Source organism: Lutjanus erythropterus, chromosome 5 (genome assembly GCF_056507025.1).
Source record: "Lutjanus erythropterus isolate fLutEry1 chromosome 5, fLutEry1.hap2, whole genome shotgun sequence".
Classification (NCBI taxonomy): domain Eukaryota; kingdom Metazoa; phylum Chordata; class Actinopteri; order Lutjaniformes; family Lutjanidae; genus Lutjanus; species Lutjanus erythropterus.
In genome coordinates this window covers 31,092,491-31,109,299 of record NC_139321.1, presented here as the reverse complement: position 1 = coordinate 31,109,299, position 16,809 = coordinate 31,092,491, and positions in this window count along the sequence as shown.

Sequence of the window (16,809 nt, the reverse complement as noted above, 5' to 3'; positions counted from 1 at the left end):
TGAACCAGACATATACAACACACAGATAATCACAGCAAATAATCAGGCTGACAATGCAGCACAAGTCAGTTCAGTATAAAAATCAGCATATAGACAGTAACTTTTACTATAAATTTATCTAAAGAAGAATATTAAATTATCTCAACTAAAGGTCAGCAGAAGATCTGTAAAAGTTTGAGTTGGGCACAAAACTCAAAAATATATTGCAGTATGTTGTATACCAAATTTCAAAAAAGTGTTAATATTTCATCAACTAAAATATTCATCAAAGACTGTGTCTATGGCTCAGTGTCTTTTCCTCTAAATTGCGATGGTGACTCATCCTCTTGAGGCTCCAGAAGCTATGGCTGCCAAAAAAAGTCTTCAGAGAAAAGAGAGCATTTAATAGTTAAGGCTCCTGACAGATTTTTTCCCCCCCTCTTTTTGGCCAAATATGGCTGTTTTGTTCATCAAGGTTGCAGACCTCTGCCCTGGGCAATTTTTCACAACAATCAACTTCACAAATGATTTGCGAGGTAAGAAACAAACCCTCTTTAAACAAACCCACACGGTCAGTTTAAAATATCAAAACTTGGTCAAGAAAAGAAAGCTGAATAAGAAAATCTACGTAACTTATTAAGTGAAAAAAGTTAAATTTCTTCAGAAAGCCAATATCATATATCAAATATTTAAATTTCTTTATAATTTTATTTTTTAAAATTGAATTAATATTTTATTCTCCTTTATTGCTTTATTTTATTTCTTTATCACTCTGTTTCATTATTTTATTTTTTATTATTCTTTTTCACTTGCAAATATTTTATTTTCTTATTTTATCTGACTGACTCATGAGTCTTCATGATGCACAATTACAAAATAATAGCTTGTTATTTCCAGCTTTTCTCAATCACTTTGGCTCATTTTTTGAAACAGTCTTCATTCTTCAGTCAAATTCTGTAAACCAGGGACACTCAGCTTGTTCTGCCTGAGGACCACTTTTGCAAAATGACAGGAGGCCAGGAGCCAGTTAATAAACACACATTAATAATAATGTTCTTTATCATATAAAATGAAGAAACAAAGGCCCATAACCAGTCACAAACTAAAACACCTTTTTAAACTGTCTTGATACAAAGTGACATAGTTACACAGTTTTATCTTACAATAGTCATATTTACCGTGTTCTGGATTGATGGAGGATTAGAGCTGCTCCAGGACTTCAAACAGGCAGGTTTAACTTGTGCTCACTGCTGTTGGTGAGGGAACATAGACTGTTTGGAATATCTAAATCAGGGGTGGACAAGCTTTTACCCTTCAACAGCCAAAACTGAAACTTACCGTTGGACCATGAGCCAAAAGCACACACCCGATGTGTTGTATAGTTAAGATACAAAATGATACTAAGATCCCAACTTCCTGCACAAATAGTCGCTCTACCCAGTCGCTCAGATTATGAAAAATAATTCATAATTAGAGATCCTATTTAAAGAGTTAGTGACTGGCATTCATAGAAGTTGCATTATGGCTACCTACTGTATATTAATACAAACTATTTACAGTGTTCACCCATGGTGTTCCCATTCATAACATCATTCATTCTATTACCCAGATCCAGCTGTCTGAGTTGGTGTAAACCCCTCCCTGAGCGTAGTGTCTAAATCTTCTCCAGAAACGTCTCCAGTGTTTAGAAATCTCCTGGCAGCATCCAGTACCATCTTAATCCGTTCGGATTTCCCCTGAATTTCAACCCCACAATTTATGACCATGGCAATAAAAGCCAAAAATCCCTTTTTACCCATACACATGTTCTGCTTAGCTCTTTTCTTCCCTGGATCCTCTTGCGCTACCACCATTTTGTTTCCTTCCACTCTCTTTGGAGCTTCAGCACATGACAGACCTTTTGGAGCTCTGATTTATTATATTTTTGATAACAGAACACCTAAAAATCATGACCTGGTTTCTCAAGATAATCCACAGAATTTGGTTTGAGCAGTTTCATGTAGGAACTGTTTTCTTTCTAGTAGAGAGAAAGTAGTCCAGGTAGATTCTACTGCAGAAAGAAATTAGTTTTTGTGTTTTGAGCACCACAAACTGAGTGCCATTTAGTCCCATTATGTTGGAGAGAAGGCAGACATCTCTACAGCTGATATCTCCAAAAGTCTGCATCTCACACCAAAACAATCTAGATGGATAAATAGCAGTACAGGCCAGAGAAAAAGTATGTATTTTTTTATTCTGGAGTGAACTGTCCCTTTAACATTGTAAAAAAATAAATAAATAAGTCTGCTTATTGTGTAAATTGTTCCTATATATTTTTCATATTTCCTTTTGTTTATATTGTTCCTATTTTTTGTATATCCTCCTATTAATATTGCTCAGATACTTTTTACTATTGTTATTATTGATACTTATTCTATTTTGCTATCCATTTGCTGATGTTACACTGTTGATTTCCCCATTGTGAGACTAATAAAGGAATATGTTATCTTATTCAAAAGGAAACTGTGCACATCTATAAATATTTGTCAAAGTCTTGTTTCAAATCAAAGTCCTGCCTCTCTCTAGCCAGTCTTAGTTGAGGATAATGGGATGGGACTTGCAGCGGCGGAGCTTCCCTGCTTTTCCCTGCATTCTGATTGCCCCCCCCCCCCCCCCCCCCCCCCCCCGCCCAATGGTCATTGACTCGTGGTAATGTCAATCATTGTGTAAAGTTCATTACCACTGTAGCATGTTAAAACAAAAGCAAAGCTGAAACCTTGTGTGACTGGACTGTGTTTTGAACTCATGAAGGCTTTTATTTGGGAAAAAGACAAAAGAAGTGGCTCCATGGCTTCACTAATGAACTCATGTAATATCATCAGTCACAGACTTTTCTGCAGCGTAACAACATGATGCACCTGGGTGCACCGGAGTTAAGGTGAGAACAAAGTACCAAGTTTACAAGTAACAAGGTTTAAAACATCACAGAATGTTTTGCAGACTTCTGTTACATTTGGGCCTAATTTGGTTCAGTTTGCATGGGAAACTGTTCTTAAACAACGCTACAGATATGTTTAACTTAAGTTAGCTCTCTGTCTGAATTAACATTAGCTTTAGCATGGACATCTCTCCACTGTTGCAGTAATGTTAGTGTCTCTCATGTGTCTTGCGTTTTGCAACATGAACTAACAGAACAAGGACGTGCACAGGTACGGGTTATTGTGGGTCGGGCTATAGCCCATTTGCCCTCATTGGCTTGGATGTCACATGTGACGGCATCCACCCTCGACAACACAATATCATATCTTTGTTGCTGCTGGTTGTTAGCAAATTGTTGTCTGGCGTGATCAGCCCCAAGTGTAATGGGTTACCTCTGTCTCCTATCACCCAAGTGTCTACTACACAGAACACTGATATGTTCACTGTACAGACGTATAAACATTAATTTCTGACTAAGCCTCTTAATCAACTCTGCACAGCAAACATTCTAGTGTTCTGTGTAGTAAATAAAGAAAATAGTGTAACATATTGTAGTTATTGCTCTCAATTTCATTGTTATAATTTGAGTAATATTTGTTCTGGTTATTCTGCATATATTGATTGACTGTTACACAAAGCACTGACTGCTGGGTAAGAGTATAAGATATGACTGTTGATTGTGAGAATTTATTGTGTTGCTTATTCTGCTAAAATTTCTCGATTACAAGAGTTGATTATTGATTGATTATAATTTTAATGTTGACACTGACAGTTGAAAATGAAAAGGTCATAGGCATCTTCCTTACAAGGTGAAAGATTTAATGCAGCCATCAAAAGCAAGATGAAGACATAAACAGTGTGTAACTGTGCAATCGAAAGAAAGTAGTTGTTTGTACCTAACAGTCAAAATATTGAAGAGAGAGATGTCAGTGGCAGCTTTCTTTTTTGTTACTTTTGGGTGGCCCCCCTAGATTCACTGTGCCCCCCACCAGGAACTACTCTGGACCCGCCTCTGGGGATTTGGGGTGGCCATTCTCTAGGAATACCCCTGATTATCCCATCTCATCTCAGGACAGCAAATGAGATTATTTTCCAAAAAGTTGACCTCTTTCTGTAGAGTTTCTTCCCTCATAAACAAGCAGAAATAAGAGTACGAACGCGCTGATGTCTCAGTTTGATGTAATAATTTCATCGCCTTGCTCAGAGCTCCTTCGAATATGTAGGACAGGGTTTTGCATGGAAAACTTCTCTATGCAGTCAGCTTCAAAAACTTCTTCAGCTTGTCATGTGCAGATGAAGCCATTGTAGCGCTGCCAATGTTTTTTATATGATTGCTGCACTGTTGCTGCACTTTTCCTTCAGTCCCAGGGGAAACAGTTTGGGAGCTCATGAAGTATTAATCCAAGAGAGGTGGAAGATGCAGGAAGTTAATGTTTCTCAAATCGCATGAATGAGTTTCTATTTTCAGAGACGTCAGAGAAACAGATACATCAGTTTAATTTCGGAGTTTCAGCAAAAGAGAAATACACAAAATACCCAGCTGTGGTTCTGTTATCAGATGCGACATTGACATTTTTTAAAGAGACTGTATCTGTGGTGCACGTTTAGCATCTCCTCACCCTCCCATTTCTGTGCTGGTCCATAAATTTTCCCTCCCCCTCCTCCACCACCTCCTGCTCTCTTTACTGAAGCGTTTTCCCCTGGGAAAGAGGTGGCTTAAAGCTATATCCTGATCGATCTTATTGTTTTCTGCCTCCAGGTGTTACCTATCCTTAGTGAAAGAAAGTTCTATTGTATCTATACTGTATGTGAGCAAAATAGCTCTGAGACGTACATTTATCAAGCAGGACAGTTGGTAAACTTTTGACTTTTTGCATGTCCTGATACTTGTCCTAGTGCTCCTGAATACATACTTATATTACACCAAACTCTTTTTAAGAAATGACATATTAACAACGCCTTATGTCTCTGGAAAAACAACTGTCAACTGTCAACAGTCATCTTGTCAATTTGGCATCAATATGATCCACAAAGAAATGGGCCTCATGCAAAATCCATTCATACAAACAGATTTGTTCTTTAAAAAAAAAAAGCAATTATTAATATGAACATAATATTCCCTATCAGTCATCACTTATGACCCACAAGAAGAGTGTAGTGTATCTGCAGAGACCCTGCAGCCCTCTGACTGTATTTTCTTATTTTCTCATTAATAAACAAAATGTCGGTATTTGATGATCAACAAACAATTAACTATGTTTCTGGTGTGTTTATGAACCACTTGGACAAATCCTACTGATTCTACATTTAAGTGTTTTTCATAAGTGATTTAGGAGAACTTGTCACATGTTTTAAATTTTCTTTCAGATACAGATGCTGTTATCACAACTTAAGTTTTTTTTTTTTACTAATGACTGGATATTTCATCAGCCTGAAGAAATTTGGAGTTTGAAAAGTAAATTACACTTCATATCTATGTCGATATTATCCTGTTTGACTGCATTTCAAACTATGATCTAATTCGAAAGTCACACATAAAGCTTACCATCATTCATTTAAATTGGCTGTCAGGTGTATTATTGTCACAATCTTCACACGCAGGTTTATCCAAGTCTCTGTCCGGGAGAAATATCCTCTGTTGCAATGCCTGACGGCAACATCATCTGTTGTGACATGTATTTTGTCCTCCATCTCTATGATGGAGACTTCCCCTTGACCTCCTCCTGCTGTTATATTCATCCATTGCCTTGCTGCAGCGAGACTTTTAAAAAAAAAAAAAAAAAGATTTTCATATCAAACTATTTCTTGTTTATTTCAGTGACCCTCAAATAACATGACATTAACAGCACTTGTTTTTATCATTCCTTGACTTTAGTAAGTTTTAAGTTCAGCTTTCAAGTTTCATTTAATAAAGTTTGACAAGGCAGGGTACAACAGCACAAAAACATAATTTTTAAACATTGAATCCTGAAATACATCAAACATAATAGCAATGAAATTAAGAAAGGAAGGAAGGAAGGAAGCAGCCTTACAAGGTATTATGGCAGAGTAATTATGCTTATTTACAAATTTCATGCACATGTATTCAGGTATGTACGGACAGATCATGTACACAGTTATCTGAAGTTTGGAGTGTTTGCTGAAACTGATGTGCACGTCCATACAAGCCCAAGTTAAGATTCTTGCATGAGGCCAAAGACTGTTTTAATTAAGACGTGCAGTCAGTGACAACAGAATCAGACAGGTGACAGGTCAGTCACAGCTTCTTTCCATCATCGGCTTTCAGTGAATACATTTTTACCACAGGCAGCTTCAGTGAACAAAAAAACTCTAACACTGCAATCTTTCCAATTTAGAAGCACTAGACCTGAAACAACAAACCTGCTTCAAAGTTGACAAATTCTCTCTCTGTCTTTTGAGGCCAGCCATCTCAGTGTGTGTGTGTGTGTGTGTGTGTGTTTGTGTGTGTGTGTGTGTGTGTGTGTGTGTGTGTGTGTGTGTGTGTGTGTGTGTGTGTGTGTGTGTTACTCAGGGTGAGGAAAACCTCATCTGGTCACAGCAGACGAGTTCAAAGATGGCCTCTATACTTATAGGTGAAGGAGTCTCACAGCTGCTCCGTTTCAAAGACGATTTACACACTTTGTCAGTAAAACTCTTTCAATAAAACGTTTTATTGTTCGGTGCTGGATCACCTGGGACCATTGTTGTTTTCTTATTACACCAAGACCACAATAAAAAACAGAAAAAGTATCACTTAGGTTACTTTAACCACAGACATGGTTCACTTTATTCTGTTTTCTTGCATGAACCTGTGTGACAAAATGTGTGGCAAACAAATATCCTCTAACAGTCCTTTGTTTTTCTAACTTGATTGTAATTTGTGAGAACTGGATTTTGACAAGATTTAAATTTTTACTCTTCAATCGTGCTGATGGAAAATCTGACGGTGTTGACATCTTAAGAAGCTGACAAAATCTTTTTTTTTTTTAATTCACTGCATAGTCTTAGTGAGAAGCCACTTAATTTATTTATTTATTTATTTTGTGGTTAAGAGTTTTCTTAATGCTAATCAAAAAACACATTTTTAAACCATGATTATTATTTATTCAACTTGAGTTGACATGTTATGGTTGGGACAAATTTGATAGCAAAATTATGTAATGAATTCGGCAAAAAATACACAGTTCACGAGTGCTTGAGCAGTATTCCTGCCTTTTTTAAACCAGGGAGTGAGACAGAGGTCATAGCTAATCATTTTCATGCCTGATTAAAAAATCTTTTTGTAAAAATCTGGCAGAAATCCGGGACACAACATTAAAGGGCCAACATTTTCACAAATAAATAAGAATTTTATAACATTGATGATTTTATTAGCATAATTTACACCTATGTTATCAGTATTGTTAGTTTAAAGTTTTGAAGGCTTTTAACACATCTTTAAATTGTTTGAAGTTGTGAATTAATCTCTAGAAGTTTAGAAATGAAAAGAAATAAAGAAAATTAAAACATTTCACAAATGAAATATATTTCATATATAGAAATCCTTAAAGAATACATTTCAATAAAGAATTGGAATTAGTGTTAGTTTTTCTTTTTTTTTTCTTTTTTTTTTTTGTGGGACATGATTTATCCCAAGTCTCAAGAATTGGTTTTATATCACACAGTACATTCATTATAAAAGTTGAATTAGTCCACCTCACAACCTTATAACAAAATACTGTTGAATAAATATAAACCAGAGAAATGACAGATGTGTGATTACTGGCACCACCAAGTGGTGACTACAGAAAAGAAAATATCTCATTTACTCTATGAAGGGATTCAGTGAAGTTAACACACCCTCCTGTGCACCAGTATCACTGCGAAACATGCTGCAAGTGAAACAAGCAGCGGTTCAGCTGGTTAAATAGATAATAAGCTGGTGGTCCAGATTTATAAGAGCCAAATTGATCCATACCTCACATTCAGTTTACACAGCAGAGTTTGTGAGATATTTTTGAAAAGTGTCTTGACAGGAGAGTCAGCTTGGTTTCTTGTTTCCTCTGAGACTTCCTCTATAAACTACAACAACCCACAAGCCTACCAAATATACCATGAAGAAATGTAGATAAACAAGCAGGAGGATCATAGCACTGTTCACAGCATCAACCTCCACCACACGGCATGTGAGAAAACCGCTGCTCATATAATTAAATACAGCCCCCTTCAAACTGCTGCTGTAGGTCTGTGAAGATGTTATTTTTTTTAACTAAATAAAGACAAATTAAATCAAACAGATGCTACAGGAAGAGGATGTTGTTTCTCAGTTTCTCAGAAACTCATTCTGAAATAACTTGTTTAAATATTCTAAGAGGAGAATTTAGACATTATACTTTATTTAACAGATATGGGGATATTCTATATTCAGTCACTGTCAACAAATCCTACAAAATCAATAATTAAAGAATCCACCTAACAAGTGTATCTAAAGCCTCATATAACTAATAGCAGATAACAAAACTCATAGTTCAGATTTTTTTTTTTTTTTTAAAAGGGCTTAGACTCAGGGCTAAACTGATCAAGAAAATGTTAATCTGGCTTTGATGATCAACACTGAAGGCTTCTGTGCCAAAGACAGTCAAGTTCCTCTGGAGTCAAAATCAATGTTTAAGTGTTTTTATCACATATATATTGATCTATAGGCCACTTATACACCAGTATTTGTCTCAGCAATGACTAAAGTAGTTTTGCAGGTAATTCGGGGTATTTTAATGATATGTCAGAGTTTGTCTTCTTTCTAGAAAACGATTTGAAATGGTTGATGACGCATCCTTCATTACTAAATTTGTGTCCAATGAAACGCTTGCTAATTGCTAGTTGTTACTAACTTCTGGGAAAACACCAGGGGTAGAAGTAACTAATTCTAAATACTCAAGTTACTGTAATCAAGTAGTTTTTTTGGCTATATCATGAGTAGATTTTCAAGTTTGTACTCGTATTTAAGTAAGCATTACGCTATGTAATCTACTTAGTTACTTTTAAAATCATAATTGAGTACAAATTGAATTAATATCCAAACCTTTCACCCACATTTTTGTAGCCAATAAGGTGATCTGACCACAACCAGGCCAATGATAAAATGATAAAAGTAGCCCACCATGACCCAAGCATTTGCAAGAAATAAATTGTCATGAATCTTTGAAACTCTTTGGCAATGAATGTGTGATTTATGTATGTACAACTGCAAAACAAAAGCAATGGGGCACAGTCAGTAGCAGTTCTTTTATAAAATAAAATAAAAAATAAATAAACTGCACTGACTGATATTCACTCAGGTTATAATTTCATCTCATACTGTGCAATATCAATATTTCCTGTGTGTAACAGTGTGAAGTCAACTGTTGAGTCTGTATCTTCTTTATATTGTATATATTGTCTCTATTTTCCATATTTCCTCTTGTTTATATTGAACCAATTTGTTTATATTTCCTTTTGTTTATACTGCTTGTTTACTCATTTATTATTTTATCCCTTACTTTTTTATTCTTCTTGCTATTTTGCAATCCACTTGCTGCTGTACCAGTGCAAATTTCCCTGTTGACGGACAAACTAAAGGATTATCTGATCTAATACTACGATATTAAACACGTTGTTACATTCCTATCTATCAACTCAAATCAAGTTTATTTAATGCGCATTTAAAAACAACCATAGCTGACTAAAGTGCTGTGAAATGGTAAACAGAAAAAAAAAAACAGTAGAACTAACATATAATCCCGAGCACAATTAAATAAGTAAAGAAACAAATAAAACAATATAAAACAGAATAATTAAAAGTGAATATAAAACTCAAAAGCCTGAGGGAGCATGTGGGTCTTGCCTCAGCAGTGTGAACAGAAGGGGAACGCTCGATTGAAAATGGTATGGTGTTCCAGAGCTTTGGGGCGGCTACAGTGAATAACCCCCTCAGCCTCGATCAAGAGACAGCTAAGAACAGCTGTTCCAAGGATCTGAGAGATCTGAGGTTGAAGAGAGGGCAGAAGAGCTCACGTGTATATTGGGGTGTCGGGCCATGCAGAGCTTTAAAAACAAATAAAAGAACCTTGAATCTGAACGGGTGTGATGCTGTTTATTAGAATTATTATTATTATTACATCCTCAGATTACCAGTATGACAAGCAGCCAATAGATTGTAATGTGAGCATCATATACTGTAATACACTTTTCTGTTAGCAGCAGTGATGAATGTTAATTCCTAATTGGAGCTCACAATCTGCAGATGATATCATGATGGTTTTCACACTCCGGCCGGGATCAAGTCATTATAGTCATCGCACAGTCAATTAACTTCCATTCTCTGCCCGGTCGTGTCCTTTAAACCACTTGAACCTCACGAGCAGGGCACCACACATTGAGATCCATGGATTATATGAATGGAGCGGCTGTCGGACGCAGACGCTGTAGGCAATGAGGATGAAATAGGCTCCACCTGCTCCAAGTTAATGGGGATGGATTGTGTCCTGGGTGATGTAGAGCCACATTTACTGGAGGCCGCAGCCGGGGCGGGGACCTGAACTGTGAGCCCGCTGAACTGCAGCGGCACGGGGAGACTGATGCCTGCTCCCCCTCCCAACAGCCTATTACACATGTGACCGGACTAGAGGTGGCAGGGAAGGTAAGGACCAGGATTCAATGGTCCAGAGGTTGCAGTAATTAGACTTGACCATGCTGCTGCTCATCCATTATTTCTGGTCCCACTGTTGCTCATTTGGAAGAGGCAGAGCAATGCCTCGCTCCCACTTAGTACAGTGTGTGTGTGTGTGTGTGTGTGTGTGTGTGTGTGTGTGCGCGCACGCATACCTACACACATACAATACCTGAGTGGCTCTTTTTAAAAAGTTCAGAGAAGACTCCACAGAGTTTTAGCCCTTTAACTAACTGCTGTAATTTGACCAGAGAAAAGCAGTAATGTGACCGCTCCAGTTTCTGCAAAGTTTTCTGAAGCTGTACCTCATCTTGGCCTGCACTTACCTACACCAGGACTCAGTCTAACATCTGAGGAAAAATATGTTGGTGGCGAACGCAGTATTAAGAATGCACAGATTTATCAGTTGATATTTGCCCTGTTGTCTGTAATCATCCTTTTGGCAAATAAGATGACATCAAAAAGTTCACCCAGAAATGAAAATTAAGTCATTATCTACTCACCCTCATGCTGATTCGGGTCGGGTTTAATTTTTTTAGTCCAGCAAACACTGTTGGAGTTGCACAGGAAAACAGTGTTGCATAATTTCCCAAACGATTGAAGTGAATAGTGACCAGTTTTCAAATGTAAAAAAACAGCTGAATAAAAACACAATGTGTCCATACTGCTCCTCTGGTGCAGTCCAAGTCTCCTAAAACCCCCTAGAGCGCATCCTCGAGGTCAACTTCTCATGCTTTGCCCGCTGAAACTTCACTACCATGTTTAATCATGTTTTTTCCACTGCATGGAAAGGAACTCTAGAGCAGCGTCTCCCAGTCCTGGTCCTTTGGGCCCAACGCCCTGCTTGTTTTAGGTGCATCCCTGCTCCAGCACACCTGATTCAAATGATCAGCTCATCATCACCAAAGAGAAACATGAAAGAAAACCTTCCGAAACTCATTTGTTAGTTTTGGATTAAACAAACACCCAATTGTTGGATGCTTGGTGTTGCTTTTTCAGTATGAGGTTAATATTGTATTAATACTCATAAATTTCCATGACAAACCTAACATAGTCAAATCAAAATACACACAAGTGATTGGAAGGTCTGAGCTGTAGCCACAAGGCAAGAGAATAAAGCCTCACTACTACTTTACGTAAGTTTTATTTTTCAGCATGAAGGTCCAAACGCAGCCTTCTCCACTCTGCCAGGAATAACATTCTGGTGGGAACATACTGACTGCTTTATTGAGTTTTTCTTGGCCTTCAAGTAGTCGAATTTAAACATATTAAGTATCAAAATACTTGAATCAGTCTATAAACTCCCCACCATGTATTCGTGTTTTGGTTGTAGAGCAGAGACCCAAATTCCCAGAATAAATGAAAAAGACATGAATTCTGTGTGCTCTATATTAACTACAACCCTGGGCTGTATTAAGTTGTCCAATTTACTTACATGTAATTACTGATAACTAATAGAATAGACTAAGAACTGACTAATGTCCTGCAAATAATTAAATAACAGAAATGACAGCTGGGAACAAAGCAAGCTACAGTGTGAATGCAAAATCAAAAGAACAGAAGCAAAAAGCAAAATGTCTCATTTTATGGCTACGAAACAGGATTCAGAAAACAGCAGATGTTTTGTAATTTTCAATGAAGAACACTGTGTTTACGTGTTTTATTTTACCATAGAACATGCTGATGATATCAGTGTTTCTCACCACAGGCAGATGGAACAGATGAGAGCTGTTTGCCAGGTGCACCACATCAATAGGAAATGAATGCATGATTCTTGGAAGAATGAGCAGTTGGACTTTCTGCAGCTAAACATGCATGTTTAATACAGAAATGATCAGGAAATGAAATCAAGATGGCTTTTATTTTTAAGTTGTTGGTGGTTTTGAGACTTTTTTTTTTTTTTTTTACTAGTTTCAGATGGCACAGCTTAATAAAATTCTACACAAATTCCTGATAAATTCTGATGAATCTTTTTCTTAGGATTCTTGTAATATTCTATATATATATATATATATTTAATATCTTCGTGACATGTCTTACAAACAACAGTATGATTCATAGATGATGAATCTGCCAGAATACCAGATAATAAGGCAACAAGTGGATATTGGAAAGTAGAATATTACAAAAATAATGGAAGAAGTAAATAAAATAAATTCAATATTATAAAGAATACAGTCTAAACCCACTTTGGTAAGTCTGCTGGGATAACTCTGTTATGATTTGCCACTATACACAGAAAATTGTATTGAACTGAACTGAACTAAATTAAATTGAACACACACATTCTTAACGTCTGCTTATATTATCATTATTCCACCGTGAAGTTAACTCTGGTGCTCAGGATGCTTAGAGACTGATATTAAATAAAATACAAAATCAAAATGAATTAAATAAAGGCTGCAACAAAACTATTCAAGAGACAATATTTTGCATTTAATCTCACTCCCTTAACCAGATACCATCTGTCTGAACCACCGGACTGTGTTTATTGGCTCCAAGATATGTCAAGCTAGACATTAATCTGTGTTAGTTTCCTTGAAATGTGTCAGGAACAGCTCCCTGATTTCTAAGAAGACATCCAGTTTATTGTTTTTATGTCTCTGCACTTTTTTCTGTTGAGTGCTAGATTGCAAATGTTTGCATGCTAACATGCTAAACTAAGATGGTGAGCATGGCAAACATACCTGCTTCACATCTGGACATGAGCATGTTAGTATGCTGTTCTTAGCATTTAGCTCAAAGCAACAATATGAATAAGTACAGCCTCACAGAACTGTATGGATGGCTGTAGACTAGACTGGGTTGCATCAACAAGGATTCATTTTTAAACTCTTTCATTCATTGTCCATAACCACTTATCCTCAATGGGTTGCAGGGGGCTGGAGCCTATCCCAGCTGATACTGGGCAAGAGGCGAGGTTCACCCTGGACAAGGTGCCAGTTCATCGCAGGGCTGACACATAGAGACAGACAACCGCTCACTCTCACATTCACAGCTACGGACAATTTAGAGTCACCAATTAACCTATCATGCTGCATGTCTTTGGACTGTGGGAGGAAGCCAGAGTACCCGGAGAGAACCCATGCAGAGGAGAACATGCAAGCTCCGCACAGAAAGGCGGAGAAACACAAACACCCCAGTCCCCAGCTGGGGGATTTGAATTCAGGACCTTCTTGCTGTGAGGCAGCAGTGTTAACCACTGCACCACCCTAATTTTTCATAATTTAACTTAAAATTCAGCACCAAACTTTCAAAGAAGCTCACAAGTAATAAAGATTAGATTAATTCAGCCAACAAGTAGGTGAAAGGAGGTGAAATTAGAGCTTCTCTGCCAAGCCGTCATGAGTAGGCTTAACAGGCCAGGCCAGAACTTTTAACTAGCAATGTAACATTTTGATAACCTTTAACTTGCCAGCAAACAATGTAATGTTTCATTAGATTTTTAGTGTAGTAGCAAACAATGTAACAATTTCTTAAGTTTTTATTTCATTAATTAATTAACTAATTAATTAAATTAGTTAGTTAGTCAGTTCTATTTGGATAAGAAAGAATCTCCATATTGATTAAATTACAATTAAATTAAATTAGTTAAATTTGTAAATTAGTAAATTAATTTAAATTAAATTTTGTTTTACATCAATAAACTTGGATTTACCAAGTTGAAATGAGTTTTTAATTGAGCAACAGAGCTCTGCTTAACATTAAAGGATTCACTTGTTTCACATCTAGTTTTGCTAAACTCTGATGAGAACTAGTATTAGATTAAATTAATCTTTGTTAGTGCAACCCAGTCGTAGCCTTTTTATCCACGTACCTCATCAGATTTTGAATCACATCTGCAGTATGTTTTGAATCTTTAATAGAGTCACATTGGGTGTTTATACAAGACAGTAAAGACCTCCACATTTGCATTATTGGCTTCAATTGGCCTGAATAAGATGCTGAGCTGCTGATGATTTGAATGTGCCTTCTGAGTGGGGTGAAGCGCGGCTCCATGGCCTGCTAACGACCAGCATGCTAGCTCTCAGCTCATTAGGCCTGGCTCCTTTCTCTCAGACACACATCTTCCTGAGACTCCACACCACAGCAGGGGGAATGACTGGGATAAATAAGGAATAATCAAGGAATCGTTCTGGCTGCGAGTTGACCTCAATACGGGGCTCCTTGCCGTCATTGAGACTCTGCCGACACACTGCTACCAGTATAATGGCTAGAACAGTATATGGAGAGAACTGAGAGACCAACAGTACAATCACACTAATGCCAGAGGAGGAGGAAGAGGAGGAGGAGGAGGAGGAGGAGGATGCTCCTTTGTAGTTGGGTTCATTCGGAGGCTTTTACATGTTGTGGCGTCCACCCACAGTCTATATTTGGAGCTGCTTCATTTGCAAGACAAATAAGTTGAATTTTAGAATTTCATAAAACAGTCAGTAAGTGCGGAGTTGTGGTTGATTGCTGAGGACTTGCTCTCAAAAATAACACAGCCTTGTCCAAATATTCACACTCACGACCGAATTAGTTTCTATGCAGCTGACACGAAAGACATCAGAGAGAACAACCAGCTGAGAGAAACAAAGACAATGAAAATGAACACATTTTACCCTTCAAAGTGTAATTAAAATGAATAATTTGATGATTAATTACAAGTCATACTGCAAATGAGTCATTTTGGAAATTCTTCACATTTTCAAAATGTTCTGATGTGGATAAACTAAAGGTTCCAATAAGAACCCTTTTCATCCAAAGAACCCTTTTTGTTGAAATGCTTGAATCAAGGGTTCTTTGTACCATAATCTCATAAAGGTTCTTAGTAGAACCCCCTGGGTGGGTGCCAGAGGTTTTCAGGAGGACCCCCTGTTTAAACTGTAAATAAAAGCCTTGGAATATAAAAAAGTTAATTGGTAGAACACCCTGGGTGGGTTTTTGATAGCACCCTTAGATTCTGGATAGAACCTCCAGAGAGCATTCTGGGTGGTTCTCTGCAGAACTTCTCTTCACTTCTCAGCTGCATGAGACGTTTCACAGGAAGTTATAGGTATAACCTTTTATGTTGGGTTTTAGGTAAAACTCTCTGAAAGGGGTTCCAACTGGTACCTTCAAAAGGTTCTACCAGGAATCAAAAAGGTTTCTTCTATGGCTGAAGAACCCTTCATGGTTCTAGTTAGCACCTTTATTTCTCAGAGTGTACATGCATCCTCTGCTAATAATAAAAACTCATTCTTCTGTTTCTTTACGCCTCTCATTGTCACAGATTTGCAGCTGATGGACGGCAGCTCCTCACAAAGTTCACAGAGCCTCGACACACTGCTGCAGTATCAGATCAGGTATCTTCCTCAATGAGGATAATATTTCATGTACAGGACATTCGTTTTCTAGTCAACTTTCCGCTGTGAGCCACCGCCGCTCTTTGTCCATCCATCATCTCCTGACCTTCAGCACGGTGCCCTGACGGCCGCCCGGGGCATGGGGAGAGTGACTAATGTCGTCTCAGCCGCCACCTCCCCGCACCAAAGGCCCCTGATATCCGTCCAGTATTATCCGACCCTGGCGTCTACAGATTTCTATCACTGCTCGCAGCTTTAATTATTCACGCTGCTGAATCACACTCTCACTAGAGAGATAGCCAGACTGGCCAGACTGCCTGCCCTCTCTCTCGCTCTGATCTTATCTATCTGGCTGTATGACACTATCTCATCCTTCTCTTTTATACTGTAGATTAGAAAAGACAACTGCTGGGCTCGCCCGTGACCCAGTACACAATGAATAAAGCAGACAGTCTATAACGACACCAAGAGTTGCGTGGTTTCACCTGTGAATGACTTTTGAAGCGAGGTTTAGAAGATGCACAATGAAGTTAGGTGTTTGTCAAGCTAAAAACAAAACAACAACCTGAAAAGAAAGTCTTCATGCAGTAATTGGGCAGGTCTGAAAAGGGGAGAGAAGTTCTGTCTCAAGCTTTCGTTTTTATTCTTCACACTATCACTTCTGTTACAAAATAGTGAAACAGTATAAATGCCTTTGATGAAAATTGTCTTCCATATTTGAACAATTATCAAGTCATAATCCTCTTCATGAGGGCTGGCTTTTCAACCACTTTCACTACTTATATACACTCACTTTTAGTTTCATTGATTGATAATATTGAATCTGCATCCTCACTAAGGAAACAAAGCTGTGACCTTTAA